Source organism: Anser cygnoides, chromosome 17, assembly GCF_040182565.1.
Source record: "Anser cygnoides isolate HZ-2024a breed goose chromosome 17, Taihu_goose_T2T_genome, whole genome shotgun sequence".
Classification (NCBI taxonomy): domain Eukaryota; kingdom Metazoa; phylum Chordata; class Aves; order Anseriformes; family Anatidae; genus Anser; species Anser cygnoides.
The window spans coordinates 7,347,009-7,366,620 of record NC_089889.1 but is presented as its reverse complement, the minus strand read 5'-3'; the positions used below and the strand labels follow the sequence as shown (position 1 = coordinate 7,366,620).

At 47.1% G+C, this 19,612-nt stretch overlaps 1 protein-coding gene across 4 annotated transcripts in view; it reads left to right on the top strand.

The window, feature by feature from the left end:
- Nucleotides 1-19,612, top strand: part of GALNT9 (polypeptide N-acetylgalactosaminyltransferase 9) — a 586,151-nt gene that overhangs the window by 83,096 nt on the left and 483,443 nt on the right. For 3 of the 4 annotated variants that reach the window (XM_066979038.1, XM_066979037.1, XM_066979045.1), the window contains exon 4: nt 8,124-8,255. The gene's annotated coding sequence lies outside the window, so the exon portion shown is untranslated. Of the gene's footprint in view, nt 1-7,766; nt 8,042-8,123; nt 8,256-19,612 lie in introns of those variants that run through there. The other variant, XM_066979041.1, reaches the window with a different exon arrangement.

The window sequence follows — 19,612 nt, the reverse complement described above, 5'->3', positions numbered from 1 at the left end:
AAAAGATAAAAGGGAGTAGCATTTGACCAAGTGGAACATCGCTCCACCCTGTGCCATAGAGAGAAGGATGCTATACAGATCAGGTAGATCTATAAAGCTCTATGCAGACAAACCTGTCCACCTCAGATCCTCTCCCATGTCTCCCCTTGTGTGAGCTTGGGAAGGAGAAACCTTGGGGCTGGCTTTTTCGAAGGAAGTTGCAGGGAAGATGCAATCCCCGTTTGGGCTAATGAGCCACATGGTAGCACCAAAAACCCTGCAGGCAACTGGGTCATATTTTTCACCAGCCCTGACCTGCATCTGACAGGCAGGTTTACAGTTGGCAGACAGAGTTGCTGTTTCCTGCGGGCTGGAAGCTGCCTCTGGATTTTGCCTTTCTGAGCAGTGGGATGCGGTGCGTTAACCTCCCAGCGCAGCCCCAGCAGAAGTGCACGTTACTGTCTTGTGGAAGCAAATACCTGATAAATTAGACAATGGTCCAGTCATCAAAAGCCTGTAAAAATATTTGCGGGTGGCAGAATTAAGATTATCAGTGTGATGTCCTGTGTGAAGGAAAAGATGCCCTGGGCTCTGCCAGAGGCCCAGCTGCAGAGGACCGGACTGCACCAGAGCCTGGCATTTGTTTCAGCAGAAATGTCATTTCTGTTTGGAAACTTCCAATCTAACTTGGAATAAATGCAATTTTGTTTTGAAACTCCCTAGGAAATAGAGTTCTGACAAAGAAAAGGAGCATGGAAAGGCTTTGCCTCCATGTATGTGCTTGTCCCCGGGGCAGTGGTGAGAGGCAGACATTTTACCTCAGCCCTGCTCTGGCAAGAGGGCCTTCTGCGAGAGGGGAAGGGCGTGGGGAAGAGCTCTACCAAGTCTCCAAAACATACCACTGCTGAGCAGGGCATGGTGTCAGGAAAGCTGCTCACACTGAAATTCGTAGTGTGATCGGCCTTTGTGGGGCGGGCCTAGTGTGCTGCAGCCAGGCCAGGCAGGCCTACCGCCCTGCTTCGCTGCGCTCTCAGGAAGGCCTGCTCGCGCTTCTCTTGGAAAACGTGATGAGAGTGCCATTGGATTCCTTAGAAGGAAGGAGTGGAAACATGTCCAAAGTTATTTTTTTTTCTCCATCAATGCACCTTTATTCCTTTTTTTTTATGTGTGTGTGTTTTGCTCAGGGGTTATCTGCTGGGAGTCTTTGTAGCCCCATGCACAGAGACTCAGATTTTGATGTGAGCCCCTGAATGCCATCACGTTTTAAGTGAGAACATAGTGATTTCCTTCCATCAAGTACAGCGTTTAGGTCATCTGCTTTCCTCTGGCAATCTTCACAAGTTGGAATAATAAGGGTGCTCTACTGGCATATGTTTTCCTTAGAGCAGTACCAGGTGTAGGACACTAACAGAAAGAGCTGAGGGGCATCTGAAAGCTAGAAGGATATTTATGGGTGGAAAGGGTCATTTGTATTACCAGAAATGCATTCTGCCACAGCACCTCTAATGAATAATAACAGGCAGAATTCTGCAGTTTTAGGGACTGTGATGCAAATAAGCAGTGTTTTTTTTGCAGTAGTTAATTTTCTTGAAATCTGATTTCCAGAGGTAGCAGCCTTAATTTGGTTTGTTCTTTGCAAGGGAATCCCGTGGGAGCGTGAGCTTCAGTCTCCAATAAATCAGGAGAGCAGCGGGCACCTTGGGCCAAGTCTGGGGCACAGTGGGAGCCGCTCTGTCCCAAGTGGGCTTTGGATGGCCTGACCCAGGGACCTTGGAGTCAGTGAGCTCTTTTGGCTGCAAAGTCTCAGGCTAAGTACATAACCTTTCCTTTTTGCTGGGTTTCTGCCAGGGTTAAACACTTCATTCCGGTCCAAAATGGGGCTCTGATTGTGGCTGAGGAGCGGGCAATGGGGTGAATGTGGAAACATTTGCAGTAAAAAAAAAAGCCTGTTCCAGCTAGTTTTACTTTGGTTTTGCATTTCCCTGGGCTAGTTTCTGAAGATGGTTTAATTTCCTATGTGCTGCCTGTGTTTTGCTTATATTTCTTCTCCTTAGCCTCCCTCAATGATATCCTAGTGCCTGCCTTCTCAACAGTAATAATAATAATAGCTGCAATATATTTAATAGCTACCCACTGCCAGCCTTGCTCAGCCTTCTCAACAGATTCCCTAAGGTAATGGATGTATAATGCATTTCCCAGCTGGAAATCAGACCTCACTAGGATCCTCTCTTTTACAAAAACTCCTTGCTGGCAGCCTCCCCGGCTGTGTGTGAATGAGCAAGGCTGCAGAACAGGTGCTTTCCTTTCTCCTTGCGGGTGTGAAGCAGAAGGCTCGGAGCACAAGCAGCCACCTGGGACAGCACCAAAATGACCCGTATTCTCTGTGCCAGTCGGACGTTGCATCCTGTCCCCAGCCATCCAAATTGGCAAGGGCCCCAGGGATGGAGCTGGGAGATACAGCAGAGATTTTGGTACAAGAAACAGGACAAAGCAGAAAATGGTGTTAAAAGCTGAATGAAGGAAATCTGCTCACTATTCCTGTGGTGAATTTAACCCGTTGAAACTAGGCTGGTTAAAAGCACCTCTGCTCTTCCTGTTGCCAACTTGACCTTTCAGAGGCCCCAATCTGACTGGCTTCCCACGCTATCCTAAAAAATTACCGGGGAGCCGCAAACAGCACAGCGCTGCTTGGGAGAAGGCAGTGGGAGATGTGGGGGAATAAATGTGTGCACCCAGAGAAGGGAAAAAGTGATGGAGTGGAAAGGCTGCCCGGACCTGGGGCCAGCAATAAGGGAGCGGCAGCCTCACTATCTGGTGTGAACAGCGAGCAGCTCTTTTGCAGGCGCCAGGGCTCGGCTGTGGTTTTGAATATTGTTGTGCAGTCCGGCTGGGCTGCTGGGAGCGAGCCATTTGTTTGTAGATGACCCGAGTTAGCTATTGTGCGAACAATCCCCGAACGGCACTGTTTAACCTTAAAAATTGTGATCTCTTTGGGAAGAAGTAACTAATTCCATTATTCATTTATGTGGCTTTATATGCAAGCAAAGAAGGATTTGAAGCAATTTGCTCATATGGATTTCTGCGCCTTCTGGCATCCTTCAGGACAGGATTGTTTTGCAGGGGAGAGACTCATCAAATGACTCGCTGAAGGTTTAATAAAAAAAGGAAAAGAAAAGGCCATGGTAGAGTTGGGAAATGAACCCAGGAATGTTGACTTTGAACTACATGAAACCCATTGCACTACAGTAGCATGCTCAGTACTTTTGCTTGGTTTTCAGCCACAGCTTTAAAGTTTGGCCAACAAAGTTAAGAAGTCAGGAGGGGGGTAATTTTTGTTCTTCAGATGAAGAGACTGAGAAATCTAAAAGCCTGGTGCTCACAATAACTTATTACTGCTCTTTATTTGATGGAGTGACTCATATAGCACATAGCTTCAGGAGCAGGTTTGGGGAAAACTATAGCTGAAAACACAGCCAGCTGTAAAAAGCTAGCCATTTCCTACACAGTATCTACTTCAAAAGAATAAAATAGATGTCTCCTTTTTTCTATCCAAAAAGTCACTGCAGAAGCAGCTTTCTTTTGTTATCTCCCAATAAATGTGTCTCTGTAATAGTGGAATTTACTGCTGGGGGTGTGCGTTTCTCACCACTGCTTCCCCTTACAAAGACGCTAATCTATCTTTTGCTGGAGAAGGCAAATGATGTCATGTTTCCTGTATTTCAGCCTACTTTCCAGCTGCTGCAGAAAGGCAGGGCTGTAGGTAAACATCTTACTCTGCAAGAGCAGAGCGGGAGCTGCTGGGCTGGGGCCAGGCTGGGTTAGTGCCCTGGGAACAGACCGAGAGGCACAGCGAGCCCCCTGTGCGAGCCTGGCTGACTTCTTGTCACCCGCACAGTGACCAGCCCAGGCACATGGGGACAACATGGTCACGGGGTGCTCAGCCCCATGGGTAGTGCAGGCAGAGGCCGGTCGGCAAGTCAGGACGGTCTGCTTGGCACGGGCAAGCACGGAAAGTTTGCAGAGCACTGCCTGAACTAGTCTTACCTCCAGCGAGAGCGTCCTTGACATTCATTAAGGCTAAATTCACTCTCACATTTTAATCAATGAAATGGAAAAACAAGAAAATAGGAATGCATAAGCAAGCCTGGCTTTTTGTTTTGTTTTGTGGTAGTGTTTTTGTTCTTTTTTTTTTTTTTTTATCAGCAGTCTAACAAGCCCAGAAAAACACCCGCCTGCATGCCGGATTTGCCCAGGCAATTATCACAAATGCAGATTGAATAATTACGCATGCGAAGACCCGTCTGGTACCTGCCACATGCAATGACTCAATCTGTGTGCAGGTGCATGTGTCTGCGTACACCACCGCACGCTCCCCTTCAGCAGCAGAGCCGCGATACCTCTGCCCCCCGAGTGGAAAACTGAGCTCTTTCCACCACATCGGCCCTCCGGGATGCTGCGGGATGCTGGGGGGCTGCGGGCACTGGCTGGGGGCTGCTTCCCCTCGCCAGTGTTCGTGAGCATCCACCCTGCCCGCTGCAAACACTGCTGACCCACTTGAGCAAGGTCTAAAATCTGATGCCTCGCTCTCCCCCCATTACTCACTGAATTTACGCTGTCCCTTTCCCCAGGGGAGCTGCGTCCAGCCCCACAGCTCTGCTGGCTGCAGCTTTGTTTTGCAGTAATTCTGGCCTTTGCTTGTGTACCAGCAGAGCATGACTTTCCTTATATATTATACTTTGAGAGCAATACAAGAAAATAAAAATGAGTAACAGCTTGTTTCCCAGCCCTGGATGGAGCAACAATTTTGATGAATGGACAGACTAGTTGCATGAAAAAGAGCATGAATAATTTGCAATGAATAATATTCAAGTGTTACCTTTTTTTTTCCACTCATAAATTGCTTGCAAACTTTTTTCCCCCCCCGAGCTGTTAGTCACCAGAGCAAATAGCAAGCAGAGTGTTGGAAGCATTTGTTTTCTGCCACCCCGAGCTGTGGTTAGGCGCTGGTCACTCTGATTGATGGGGAAGCTCGTATGAGCAAGTTTCTTTGGTTGACACCTCGAGGTTCCTGGGGCTTTGCGTATATTTCTTTCACAGGCAACAGCAGATGCTGAAACAGCTGTTGGCTTGCGACTGTTTGTAATTTATAAATTATTGCTTCCACAAGTCCCAACCAACACTGGAGCTTGACAGAGACCCAGGTTAAGAATGAAATACTTTGTGAAAAATACCTGTAGCTTTTTATGCTGCTAGAGTCACAGTTCACCATTTCTCCCCATTTCTCTGACATTTTGCTGGGGCTGGCAGGGTGAGGGTGAGGCCACTCAGCTCTGTCAGTATTTGTCTTGCGTGCATTAGCATAGCAGGTTGCCTCCTCTGACCTGCTTCGTCTGAGCTGGGATCCCCTACCTCTCTGGTTTTCCATTTCTTTCCCACTGACCTATTCTAATCAGCTGAGATACTTCCCCTTTTTCTTTTGCTTGGACTCAAAGCAGTGTGAAAGAATGACCTCTCTTTCATGCGCATGATTGCATTTTAAACTTTAATAGCTTCCATACCATTTCTTAAGAGGCACTCTGCTCGGCTGAAGGTCCGTACATTGCACTCGGGTATAGGGAGCAGCCAGAACATGATGGAAAAGTACAGTCTCTGTGTCAGGTCTCCATCTGCATGCTGGACACTTCACATTTAAGCTACACTTCTTTCTGCACTGAACATATGTGAGGTGGTGGTTCATCTCATAGAGCAGTTACTGACATCGTGCAGCTGCAAAGAAATCTGCTTTGCCTATGAAAAGACTGGAGTATAATGTAGCTAATGCTAATCAAGAGACATCTTAATAGATGCCAGCAGAAGAGGCTTCAGGGAGCGAATGTGACGCAGCCACAAAGCCTTTTCGCTCTGCCAGAGTCCCTGTGAAGGGCAGGGGAATGTTTAATTTCGGTGTGTGTGTGTCTTCAGGGCTGGCAGCAGAACCCAACACGGTCGAGATTAGATCAGCCCTGCTTATTCTAGAGGGAACGCATTTTTTTGGAATGCTACGAGTTTAATGATTTATTTCCTCCTGGTGCATCTTCGACTGGCTACGGCCTTTCTCGCATTAAAGAGAGACGGCTTCGATACACAAGGAACGATCTGGGAAAAGTGCCTTGTTAACACGGATCCCAGAACTGGGAGTTTAAAGCCCAAATTACTTCCTGGTTGTGAGATACGTGAATTATTAGCTCCTGGGTGGATAGCTCTGTTATGAACTTTGATGTTACGAACTTTGATGTGACAGTAGCTGCTCAAAGCAGTGGAAAAAGTATGTGTAAAGACCTGAGAGGTCTGCAAAAATCATAAGAGCTTTTCACTTATGGAGTCTGTCTTTTTCTCTCTTGGTGGAGTTGTCTTAGAGGCAATTAACTACATCTAGGACAGGGATGAGCTGAGGTTTCTTCTTTGCGTCTTTTGCTGGATTAGCCTAGATTGCAAGGCTTAGAAAGAAATTTGAAGTGCAAAGGGTGAGGGAGAGGTTGGGCCTTGAATAATTTTAGACCATTCCTGGCATCAGGGGAAAAGCAAGTGAACGCCACACTGAAATTAACTGCTTATTGCCTAAAGCAATTGCCACGTTCATAAGTTAACCAATTATTTGACCAATTATTTGACCAATGATGCTATGGCGAGAACTCACCCATCATTGAAAAACTCCTCTCCAGACAATCCTTCCAGTATTGAGCCTGTTTTTTCCACACTCTGGTGTTCCCCAGCACCTTGGGGATGAGCTGCCATGGTCTCGGGGGTGTGGGGAGACGCCCCTGCTGCGAGTGGGGTAGTGGTGCCCTGTGGATGAGGGCTAGGGAAGAGCAGCTCCCCTCATTTTCTGACCATCCTGGGAGAGGTGCGAAGGGCTCTGCTCTTGGCTCTGGCGCAGAAGACAAGAGCTGAGGCTGGAATCCAAGTCGCAGTGGATAAAATGCTGGAGAGGTGGGCTGGTCCCCACAAAACCCTCCAGACCACCTCTAAGCAGCAGCTGGCTTCGCTTACAGCCCCAGCTGAGATGAATGGCATTCCAGGGCTCACCAGCATCCCGCCGCTGCTTCTCCCTTTACAGCTGCCGTCTGGTCGCACCAAGCGGTTTAGCCTCTTGCATTTGCTTTTTGATGCAGATCCAGCAGGGAGGGTGTGTGGGAGTGGGAAGCGAGGGCACTCGTTGGAACCGCACTTTCCAGTGCGAAAGCGGAGCCGAGGGTGAGCAGGGGCAAAGGATTCCTCCGTGACCGCTGCTTCCTTTGCCGTGAGAGCTTGCTCTGCAGTGCAGCGAGCACAGAGCTCCTTCCCACCCAGCAGGGAAAATGCCCTGGTAGCACGGCGCACACCCACAGCACAGCGCTGCAGGAAGAAAGGAGGTGGTTGTACAAGATGTAAAGATAGGATGCACAGCCCCGTAGGAGGGATGTGTGAGATGGATTGCAAGTGGGAACCAAGAAATATGCCTGCTTGGCTGGATTCTTTGCAACATTTTTTTTTTTTTTTTAACCGCAAGCATTCAGCACTACTGATGGTTTTCCATAATTTCAAGACACCTTTACCCTGGCTGCCAACAATCCTGCTGGCTCGCTGGGATTTGTCCAAGGGGCAATCCCTTCTTTGCTCCCTGTTGCTCTCAGCCCTGCGGTTGGACAGAGGCTGGAAAAGTTCTTTGCAAATTTCCACCTTTGGGATGGTGATGTTTAGCCCAGCTCTGATTTTTTTCCCTTCTCTTTTTGAATGAGAATAGCCACAGAGAAGACAGCATCCATCCCCAGCGAACCGGTGCTTGTATCCACCCCCAGGACAGCCTCTTCCTGACAGCCTGTCACTGCCTTGTCACAGCCGTGATGGATTTGTTCTGCCATCTCTTTATTAGTTCCCTGTGTAGAACAAGGAGGCTGGAGAAATCATGAGCAGTCCTTTAACCTCTCCTCTTCTGAGAGAGGAGTAATTCTGTACCCAGGCCTTTCCTGATGGACATCTGTCCAGCCTGCATCGAAGGGCGCCCAGGGGGAGCGTTCCGTAACCTGCCCAGGACAAGCACATGGTAAGAAGTAGTCCGTGGTGTATTTGTCATTTCTCCACATATTAACCTTTTAATTTGAAATTTCTTCTCTTTTCCACCGCAGATTGGAAAGCAGAAGAGCTGAGTCATCCCCTGAGAAGAAACCTCCCACAGCAGATGTTGCACCATGCGATCCTGCTGTCTCTTGCAGTCACTGCTGGAGGAACTCCTGTGTCACCTGAAGGCCTGCGTGGAGGTAGCACGGTCCCGTTCCTCCGGTCACATCGCTAAAGCAAAGATAAACTCCTTGTTCAGTGCCTGGTGCACTGCAAGTGTCAGTAAATCCTTCCTGTTTGGAAGCATCCCCGCCTGTATTGAGACCTTACCTTTGAAAGGTGATAATGTGAAAAGCATCCTGCTACATTTTGTAATGAGGATCTATTTGTGTGTGCTATGTGGGGGACGTCCTGTCGTTTTCAACACTGTGACCTCTGGGTGACTTTTCTGAGCTTTCCTCTGGCACTGAGCAGAGAGAAGGCAGCTTTATGCCAATAATCTCGAATGAAAGTTTACAAGGGCTAAATTCAGTCCCTGTTTCTGTTCATGTATTGCCTGTGATTTAAAGCAAGTCACTTAATTTTCTCATTCCTCATCTGTAATACAACACTGCATTTTCCCTCCCTGCAGCCTGCCTGCTTTCTGTAGATCAGATGTTGGCCCAGACAGGGCTGTCTTGGAAGCAGGTGCCTCAGCAGACTGCTGTAAATCACTCAAGCAGAGTCCTGGAATCACAGAATATCCTGAGTTGGGAGGGACACACAAGGATCATCAAGTCCAATTCCTAAAGTACCTTTAGTAGTTACTGATACTGCTGATACTTCAGTTTCCGCCAGTTCTCTGCTAACCAGACCACGAGTTTCATGACATTTTCTGCAATATTTAAACCCCATGTCCTTGCCTTAGCTGATTATGTGAGAAACTTGGTTCCTGGGTTTTGTTTGGGTTTTTGTCTTGTCTTTTAAAGGTACATCACTAGCACCAGTGCAAAAATGATCCTGAAAGTGTGAACGTTCCTTGTCTGTTACCTGATTGTCTTAGCAATATGGTTTAGTGGAGTACTTAGTGTTAGGTCGGAGGTTGGACTCGATGATCTTGAGGTCTCTTCCAACCTAGAAATCTGTGATACTGTGATACTGTGATACTGATTTGTTTACCTGCTGGCACAATGCACATATTGGGTATGAACAAATGGCATCTGTGAAAAGTAATATACATATTTAAGTATTTTGGAGCCCAGAAGAGTTAAATGTCTGCTTTTGGGTTTCCCTCTGGGTGTTCCAAAACAGCTGCAAGAGTTAAAGTTCTGTATATGTGCTGTCCTATATTACAGGAGCTACATTCATATCTTTCATTCTCAGCCTCCGCCTCCTCCTATTCAATTTACAGTCTAGACTGTTTAAAAATATCTTGTTACTGCTTTTTTTTTTTTTCCTATGGAGAAAGGGCACTTGTGAGACAATGCTCTCAACTGGAGATTACACAGATTTGTTGCATGTTGGTGCACGATAACAGGAGAGGTTCCAACAAGCTCCAATATATAATAAACTGTGAAAGCATAAATTGCATATGATTAAACCTTTGATGGTGGGCTGTTAGGAATTCCCAGTGCAACATGCCACGCCGCCTTTTACATCAGCCCTAACAATGACAGTGCCAGACTCGTTGGCTCCAAGGGGTTAATTATACATTATGGATGAAACAATGCAAGGATGCTTGTTAATACTCAATTATTTGCATGGTAACCCTGGGTGACTCCCTTACTGCTGCTGCCAATTTGCAGTGCTCACCTGGGGCAAGATAGGAGAAGGCTTGTCATTCCTCACCCAATCCACTTTCTTTCTGCCCCTCCTTGCTGGTTTTTTTCCTATTTGCAACACCAATTTGCTTGTCAAGGTGTCTGACAGGTGAAAAGCCTACCTGATTAATGAAATTGTAAGGTCAAAAGAAATGTAATCCATCTGCCGTGGATGGCAATGTGCAGCTGATGCTGGTCCAGGGCAAAATAGAGATGAGGGGCAGGTGAGGTGGGCAGGCAGGTGCTGATGGGCAACTCTTATGGGAGTGGTAAAGCAGTGGGGGATAAAAAAGGTCAGAGAGGAAGTACTCAGGCTGGTGGTGGCTATCTGGCTGCCTCTTAAGCAAAGCATTGACTGGGAAATCTTGCATTTAGTTCTCCGGGAGTTGGGGCACCTTGTGGATCTAAGTTTAACAGTGCAGGTTCCTCTTGCTCTTCCCTGTGAGTGTTTCAGGGCAGCTGGATTGGGAGGTGTGTATGGGGCTGGGTGAGGTGCTGCTGGAGCTGCTCCAAAGCCTGGCTGTGCTCCTTCAAGCACCCAGAGCCTGCCCGGGGGATTAATTGCATTTAAACCCTGCTGGGATGGTTCAGGGCCATGTGGCGTTGCTTCCCTGTGGCACTGCTTCCCTGCAGCACGTGTGGGGTGAGGGTTTGGGAGAGAGAGCTGGGTGATGTTCTCTGATGTGCTGGGAAGGGGCTGGAAGCCATCCCCCTACTTTTGGCACCCCAACTCCAGGGACCTGAGCACCTTTTACCTGCTGGAAGCTGGAGCTGACAGTGGAGAGGTGAGCTGGGATAAGGTGACAGGCTAAATGCTGGGAATGGAGCGGAGGTGCCATGTCCTAAGGAAGATTTCTGGAACTTCTGAGTTCTCTCCTTTTCAAAAGAACACAATTAACTACATTAACTTCCACAAACCTGGGATAAAATCATTCTCTCAGCAATTGCAGGCTTTGTATTTTTTTTTGTTGTTCTTTTAAAAATAGCCTGAATGTTCCTACTGTGTTCCCACACTAACTAACCCCTGCTAAAATCAAGGCGATGTCTGCCTTATGTCTTTTCTAGGCTGAAGGAATATTTGAGGTTTTAAAGATATTTCTTTCTTTAAAAAAGACTTCAGGGGGGAAGCCTACGGTAAATATGGCTCTGACCTTATCTGAATTGTTCCTGTGCACTGAATCTAGCCAAGGACTCTTGAATAAAACAAACTTGAAGTTTCTAGGCCAAGTAGGTTTTGAGATATGGCTCTACGATAAATTGTTAGAGGAATATTTCAAAGACTGAATTGCACCTCATTTTTCAAAGTCCCATATCTCACAAACACCTTGTCTGATCTGCCACAAATTTTGTCAATAAATTATCCTCTGGCTACTGATCGCATATGCAAAGTCTTCAGCAAAAAAAGCCACACAAATCTTTGCTCCCACCTTAAACACCTCCCTCCTGGCAATAAGTCCCCTCCTCCCCTCAGTGCTGGCAGAGTTTTTTGGGGGCTATAAAAATAATCCTGTATAACCCCGACAGTGTAGTGCTGAGTGGAAAGTCACGGGGCATCTGGTCCCAGCTATCTTCCTAAAACCTGTGGTTTGCAGGAACATAATTGTGGAAAGCTACTCCCAGTTTTGAATGGGGCTGTGTGGTTGCTCTGAATTGTTCCATCCGGCACCTGGTGGAGCAGTTTGGGGCTGTAACTCCTCTTCCTCCTCCACTCCAGCCCCCTGTGGGCCAGGAGATGCTCTGGGATGGCTGTGACGTGACCTGGGCTCACAGCCTTGTCCCCCCCACGTTGCAGGGCTGCTGTGTGCAACCAGCCCGGTGGGCATGAGACCTGGCAAGTTTTGGGGCTGGCGGTGCCCACATTTGTGGCTCCCTGGCTCTGCTTTCCCAAAGATTTAAAATTTAGAGGTTTGTACCACCTGTAAGACCAGGAAAGGGAGAGAAAGATGTGACCTTAACTTACGGAGCATGGTGTTTTCAAGTACTTTGTTATGGGGAAGTCGGATAAAATAGGAAGTTAGAAACTAAGTATTTGTAGACTCTTTTATTTAGTGGGTGAGCTCCAGGTGAAACGAGAACAGAGAAAAAGGCAAGGGGATCTGAATATGAGCCACGAACAAGACTAGCATGGCAATGGTGAGCGTGGAATCAGCATTGCTTACTGTCAGCCTTCATGTTTTTTATTCACAATAATTAATCTCAAGGCATTATGTCTCTGTGGCAAACGCTCTCTTAGCATGGACGAGCATTTTTTTTTCCCTTTCCCCCCGTTTGTACACTTGCAAAGATAAGCCTCTTCTTTTCTGGTATCTGCATTCAGATCCGTGAGGGAGTTATTAACTGAACTGGCAGGGCTAACCAGCAACAATGGGACAACGACCCTGTCCTTGTAGTAATTTGTTCCGTGACGTTATAAGGATCCAAATTAAATAATCATTTAATAACAGAATAAAGAAGTTTTGCATATCTGTCCTTATGATGATTATTTCCTTTCCACTGGTCTTTTCTGGTCTTCCTTTGGTTCCTAAGGAAATAGAGTAACAAGATTTATTTATTTATTTTCCCCCACAGTTAGATCCTGTCTGAAGCCCCTCAGATTTTCAGTGGTAAAAACATCCATTAAAGCTCATAAAATTAACAATTTCTCAGGCTTAGATATCCCATACTAAGATCCATACTCTTCTGTGAGAGACTTATAATAAATTTACAAAAAAAAAAAAAATCTTTGAGGAAATATCTGCTGCTACACTGAAACATAAAGGAGAAATTTGGGATGCTCTCATTAAGACCTTACTAGTCCCTTAAAGTACTTCAAAGCCAACACTTCTAAAGAAGCAAAAGGTAACTGACGTGGGGAAGTGTTTTCGTCTCCATTCAATTATTTCAGCAATCAGGTTAGTGCTGAAATTGAAATCCTATCCATCCTCATTACAAAGATATAATCAATAGCCGTAATTTAGAAGTTGGGGAATATCTTCATTAATATCCTCTCTTAAGTGCATTTTAAATGTCATTGTATTATTAGCCAGCAATTATTTTCTCATAGTATGAGACTTAGGGTAAATATTTCAGAAATCTTATATGCCCTGCTAAACCATACCAAGCTGATAATCATCTAAGAAATCGGTGAATAAACAACCACTTGAAATGCTTTTTCACCAGACAATGTTTTTCTTCAAGCTGCTGCCTGACAGCAGCGCTTCTTAGCAGAGCCATCACTCTGCATTTATTTATTTAAAATACCGCTTTTTTTTTTTTTTAAGTGCATTTCCCCAGCTGCCAGCTCAGGCTGCTGGGCTAACCCCGTGGCTGTTGACCCCCGCAGTGGTGGTTTAGGGTGGAGAGGTGGTGCCCCAGGGCAGGGGCTGGGATGCTAAATCTGTCTGCTGGAGGTGGGCACCTGGGAGCAGATCCAGGGTCTGAAACCCCATTGGTGAGCAGTGTGCAAGCAGGCTGGGCTGAAATATGTGTATGTGGGGGTCTCTTCTGTCCTGTTGGCGTGTAATTGCTGCAGGACTCTCAGTGAAGACCCCAGGGTGAGGAGGAGCGTCAGCAGCAGGATGTGAATTCCCGTGAGGACTTTGGCACTGGCAATACAAGCTGGGGGCTGACACGGGAGCACTTTCTCTGCGTTGTGTGTGCTGACCAGGCACTAAAGGGAGTGGGGACGGAGAAGCTGGTTTCCAGTCCATGAGAAGGTTTGTTGGCCACAGAACAGAGAGGTCAGAACTGAGATGGAGGTGCTGAGATGGCTGCGACGGTCACAGCATGCCCACAGGCGGAGGCTGTGGTAGGAGGGCATGGTGTTGTTGGCAGAGTGTATCTGGAAGCTTTTGTGGGAAACTGTCCTCCACGGGTTGTGAGAGCCAAGAAACCCCCTGATGAAGTGAGCATGCAGTCGTCTGGGAAAGCTCTGCATGAGCGGGACTCTGGCCACGGCCCCATCCATCGTGAGCCATGGCTCTTATCTCTGCACTGCATGGAGGAATTGGCTTTAGAAAAGGCTCTAGGTGATATATTTCCTCCCTTCCACCGCATGTGTAGCTGGAGTTGCTGGGAGCAAGCTTTGTGTTTGTTGGTGGCATGTGAAACAGTATCTTCCAGGAAACTTCGGAAATATTTTATGAAGTGTAGCAATAAAAATATCCATGTGGTGCGGCCCATGCAAAATAACACGCTTGGCTGGAAGCACTATGTACGGTTCCTATAGTGCACTATTCTTCCACAAAAAGAAAAAAAGAGAACTCGTGCAGATGGATTTCATCTCCTTGGTATTTGGATACCCATTACACAACCCCAAATAGCTTTTGTAGGGCAGTTGTAGAAGTAGTTATCCATGGCAAACCTTTCCAGCTCGGATCACGGGCTGGGCTGTGCTCAGGTTGGCCCTGCCAGGTTGGATCCGGCCCCGTGCTTCTGGCTCTGCCCCCAGGGAGCCCCAGCAGCCGTGCTGAAGCCATTAACTCGGGGCTGGAGCTCTGCAGGCGGTGCTGCTGGTGGGACACGGGGCTGGGGGCCGTGCGAAACCGCCCGCGGGGAAACAGGGAAATCCTGCAGGAGAGGCTTTGCTTCTGCTTCCTGGGAGGACTCTACCAGCGGGATGGTCTGGGCCACCTTTGAAGAGAAAAGAAAGATTAGAGTGCACTCTTGATGTATCTGAGCAGTATTAATTAGTTAATATGGGTTCTGCTTTGTAGCTCCTGCCGCTGTGCTCCATAAGGGGTTTGCTACGTGCTTGATAAGAGTCCTCGTGTGGCGGCAAGTCCCGTGCCTTTCTGCTGGAGTTCTGAGGCCTTTGGATATAGGGCTTGACAGGATGTGAGCAAGGCGAGTATGCCCAAGGGACAAACTGGGCAGCTCTTCAGGGCTGGCATTTCTAGATCTGATAAGGGATCGTATGCAAATAAGCCCTAATGAATGTTAATTACTGGGAGAGTTACATACTTTGCTTGATTCTTTTTTGGCAGCTTGTGCAACTGTGTTTTTGTATAGCTGGCACTTGAAACAGTTGATTTCAAAAAATAATAATCCTCTGTAATTACAATTGCTTTATTAAAGGTTGCAGGGCTTATATGATCTCTGTAGTGAATCTTTATGAATTCTTCTATCTAGATAGTCATCTCCTGGCTCTTTCTCCAAAACAGCACTGCATGGGTTGCTCACTGCTCATATGAGCTTATTTGCCAGCCTTTCCCAGCCTGGATCCCATGATTTCTAGTAAGATGATGAGGACTGTATTTTGCCCAGGATGTCTGTGGGTGGAAGCCCAACTGTCAGTTTGACTTAGTCCTGATGATTGACTTTGGAGGTAGCTTCCTGCTGCACAGCACAGCTTCCCACGATTCGGCTAACAGTTTGGGTATCAGCTGAGGGCTGCAGAGCAGAGGTTTGCCCTGGTCCTGGGTGCAGAGTGCCCCTGAGAAGTCCTACGGTTAGAAAGTCCTTTTGTGCCCAGCCTCAACGGGGCTGGAAGGCTCACGGTGCCCTTTGCCTACCACCTGGGGGCAACTGCTTTATACCCACACCCTCGCCGTGCGGATGGGCTGGGGGAAAGAACTGCTCTGAGTATCTGAGACAGGAGCAGGTCACCGTGTGCCCAGCCCCTTGGTGCAACCCGTTCTAAAAAATCCCTGTCCCCAAACTCTCCTGCGTGATGCTCCCCTCTTGGTGTTTTTCTGTTTAGCTCCGTGACCTGCAAGATCCCCCGCTGTGCTGGCTTGACCTGGCTCACTTCTGTGGGCTGCTTGAGCAGTTATATTTTTTCATAACTCAGCTGGAGGAACATCTGACTTTGCTAAGCTCTGCACAGTGAGCTTGTCCCGCGTGGCTCTGCAGGCGGGTCATGCGTCAGGTTTGGCAGCGCTGGGGTGATGAGCACAGCAGCGATAGCAATTGGGAGCCCTCGTGCCCGTTTCCACTGGAGCTACAATCACTGGCTCTGTGACAAGTTTCCTCTCCTGACTCATAGCTGCTGAGTCACGTTTAATTTTATCTCCCTTTGAAGGGAAATGGCATTTGGTCTCAGTTTTCTTTTGTTATTATTTTTAACGTATCGCAATGCTTGATAAGTTTTGGTTCACACTTTTTATTTTTGCTGTTAACACTCTTCCAGTTTCAGGCTGGCTGCTGCAACAGCATAATTGTGTGTGAGGCTGTGAGTTGGAGTAACTGTTGTTGAAATTGCTGGAATAGCTATTGGAATGATTTGATATAGCTATTTCTGTCTGTCTTTCCTCGTCTCTGGCCGATGACAAATGATCTGGGGGAAAGCACAAAACTTGCACAATAGATCTATCCAAAATGTGCACTCGAAGGAAGTTTTGTCCCAAAGTAGGAGGCTGCATATTCCTTAAACACATTTGTGCTTTGTTACTCACACTGCTGATTTTGTGTTTTAGCAGCCTTCTAAACTTGTATAAATCTGGCCTTAATGAATTAACCAGCTCACAGACAGCAGATTCAATCTGCTTTGATCTTACTAATGCACTTTTCTGCAGTCAGCTGGGTGGGAGAAGATGGTAAAAGCCCATTTGGAGGAGTCTCGCCTGGTGATCTGGGTGCTGAGTTTCCGTGGTGCTGTGTTACTGCCAAAGGACAGGGTGCCAGAGCTCAGGGAGCGAGCAGGAAGTCTTGCTGGGTTCACGCATGGCGTACATACCATACCGGCGGGCGGCGGGTACATACCATACCGGCGGGTATATACCATATATATATACTGGGGCATGGCCCCCAGGGCCGCCTCCCCCCGCAGCCCCTCGCCCACCCCGCGGTGGCCCCGGTTCCCAGCGGCGCGGGGCGCGCAGAGCCTGGCCACCTGCCAGCAGCAGCAGCGGCTTTTCTTTCCTGGCTAATCGCTGATAAAACAGGAAGGCCTTGATCATCCCTTCTGACATGAATAACGATGTTATCTCCTGTGATGTATGACCCAGAGCCAGATAATGTCCTCTGGCAGGCCTTTTTTCTCATGAGATGTAAAATACAATGATTATGTTACAAGGGGGAGATAAAGTGGCACAATCTTCACTAGTTCAAATAACTAATTGAAGCAGGAACTAGTGGAAATGGCTTCCTTTGTTCCCCAGCCATTGTTGATATAACAGCGCTTATAATGAAAGCCGAAGCTGTTGCCCTCTTTTTTTTTTTTCCTTCTCTATTTTTTTGCCTTTTGAACTCGAGTGCCTTCTCTTCTGCTTCCTCCTCCCTGTTTCCCTGGGGGAGCCGAGGACAGCGGTGATTTCTAGCAAGGGGTCCTGTTTTCCAGCAGGTCTTGTGTGTGAGCGTCGGGAGGATGAAATCAATAAGTAGCTCTCATTCTTTGTTTCCCTAGAGGACTTTTGAGAATGGAAAAATTGAGACCAGTGCTCTCCAAACCATAATTACACTTTTTTTTTTTTTTATATTTTATTTGCTTTCATTTTTTTTTGTGAAAGCAACAAACCTAATTACCTGGCAGGGATGGTCACTGGGGGTATATTGATATCTCAGTGAGCGTACAGTAGTTATCACAATTGAGTTCAAAGATTAAAAAAGCGGAAGGCAAAAAGAGCGCCCCCTCCCCCCAGCCATGAAGTAGCTTGTTGTAAAAAGCAGGAGGGATGACAGCGTGGCTTTACACAAGGGGTGATGCCGTGCTGTTGTGGTACATCATCATTAAAGGTGTTGGGAGGATTGATTCTTCACAGCCTGCTCTGATCATTAAAAAAGGTGCTATGACACAGGGTCTTTCCTCCCGTGGGCAAATGAGCCTCTTTGGACCTAAACTGGCTTCAAATATGAAACAAGGATTCTTTGCTTTAATATATATTTATATATTAATGTCCACAGTACTTAAAGAACAGCATTAAATATGAGACTCTTGTCAGAGGCTATCTATTGCAGCTTTACAGCCGCGGCGGGTGCTGCACTGCTGAGGAGCAGGCTGTGCCCTGATCACTCGGTAACCTGGCCAGACGGAGCTGATAGAGACGTATCCGACTGGGTGGCAGACACAGAATTTAAGAGGCTTGCTCCTATCCATCTAGGAATATAGCAACATCGTAATGAGGTTAGACTTCAGCTCTCATGATCCCAGACCATTGATGCTGTACTATCTGATGCCTCTGACTCACTGAACTTTAATTAATCTTTTTGGGATTCATCTTCTAGAAAAGGCTCTGACTTGTGTGATACAGGCTTGCTCTGGCTCTACCTTGTCCTTGAGCTGCAGCCCCTGTGAAGTCAGTGGGTCTGCAGCTGGTGCTCTCTTCATCCTTGGGGCCAAGTCCTGTAAAGCTCAGCTCCCACAGCTGCAGGGAGCCAGGAATCTTGCCTTGGGCCCAAATAGGGGATGAAAAGCAGGCCATCGGCTAACTGAAAAACTTTAACTGGGCTTTGCAAGGCATGTGAGTGACCCAACTTTGTATTTTATTGGAGGATAACATAGATGTAAAAGGCTCGTAACTCAGCAGTGTGCTATGAAGTTTCTGCGTACAGGACTGGGATGTGGCAGGAGGGCAATGAACCGCGGGGCTGCTGCAGAGGCACCCGGAGCAAGATGAGTAAAGGGGTGGGTGAAGCAGATGCAGGCCAGACACAGGGTGGGCTCAACACCTCTTTGAAGATGAAGCTGCGCTCCCCAAATACTGTCAAAGCGGGGTGAGAAATCCCAGAGTTAGGCAAGAGCAGGGCACCTGGGTGCTATTTATGACTGAGCTACTGTGTGACCTTGAGCAGCTCATTGCACCTCTGAGTCATGGCTCTGCTTCCCTAACTGCAAAACGAGCGTTACAGTAACACCTACTTCGCTCACAAGGGCATCATGTGGTGCAATTTGATAATTAATCGAAGGTAGGAAAACATCCTCTGTGGCATTAAGGCTGCGATGCAATGCTCTGGTCCTCCCAGTGCTCGCTTGCAGGCTGGGAACGTGGCTGAACGCCTCGACTCCAGAGGGTGCTTTGTTCCCTGTAAGCACAGGAAGAAATACTTGCAGAATTGGGACCCCTGTGCAAAGTTTTATGAGTTACCACATGGCCACTGTGCAAATCAATTACTGCAGCAGGTCTGTAATGAGACTAAGTTACAAAACAGTTACTGATTCTACAGCAACTTGAGCAGATGCCAAAAAATGTGGCCAATAATTAGTGACCGCCTGACAGATCCAGGGCTTCTCGGCAGCTTTTGCTCGGTGCTGGGTTCACCGTGCAAGCGATTCTGGAAATGGGCCTGCTGGTGAGGTCAAATTAGCTGTTGTTTTTTAAAATATTTGTTTCGTGTCAGTCTTTGTTAGAATCCCAGTTTAAAACCTTTCAGGTGTAAGTACAAAGCTTAAAAGCTTTTCCACAGCTCCACCCTTAAGAATGGGTTTAATCCTTTTAACAAAGCTCTGATCTGACAGTTTATTTCGCTCTAGGCTTTAGCTTCAGTGGTTGCAGCCAAAACCTGACAAGTTCTTCTTGTTAATTCTGAATCTATTATCCAGTGACAAATGTATCTCCCACTTATATGTGACACTGAGAATGAAATGCATATGATCAAATTTCTTATAGCTGGAGTGGGGCTGGTTGTTAAGAACATCTCCATATCTTTGCAATATGACAGTCAATCCAAACCCATTCTTTTTCAGTAGCATGTCTCAGCCTAGTTTGGGACACTCATGATGGGTTGCAATCTGCTGCTATACTCTGCAAAGATTAAAGAAAGGCTAAAAATAAACCTGTCATTTTCCCTGGACACTTTCTTGTGAAATGCAGAGAGATACGTCACTAGAATGCAAAATAAAT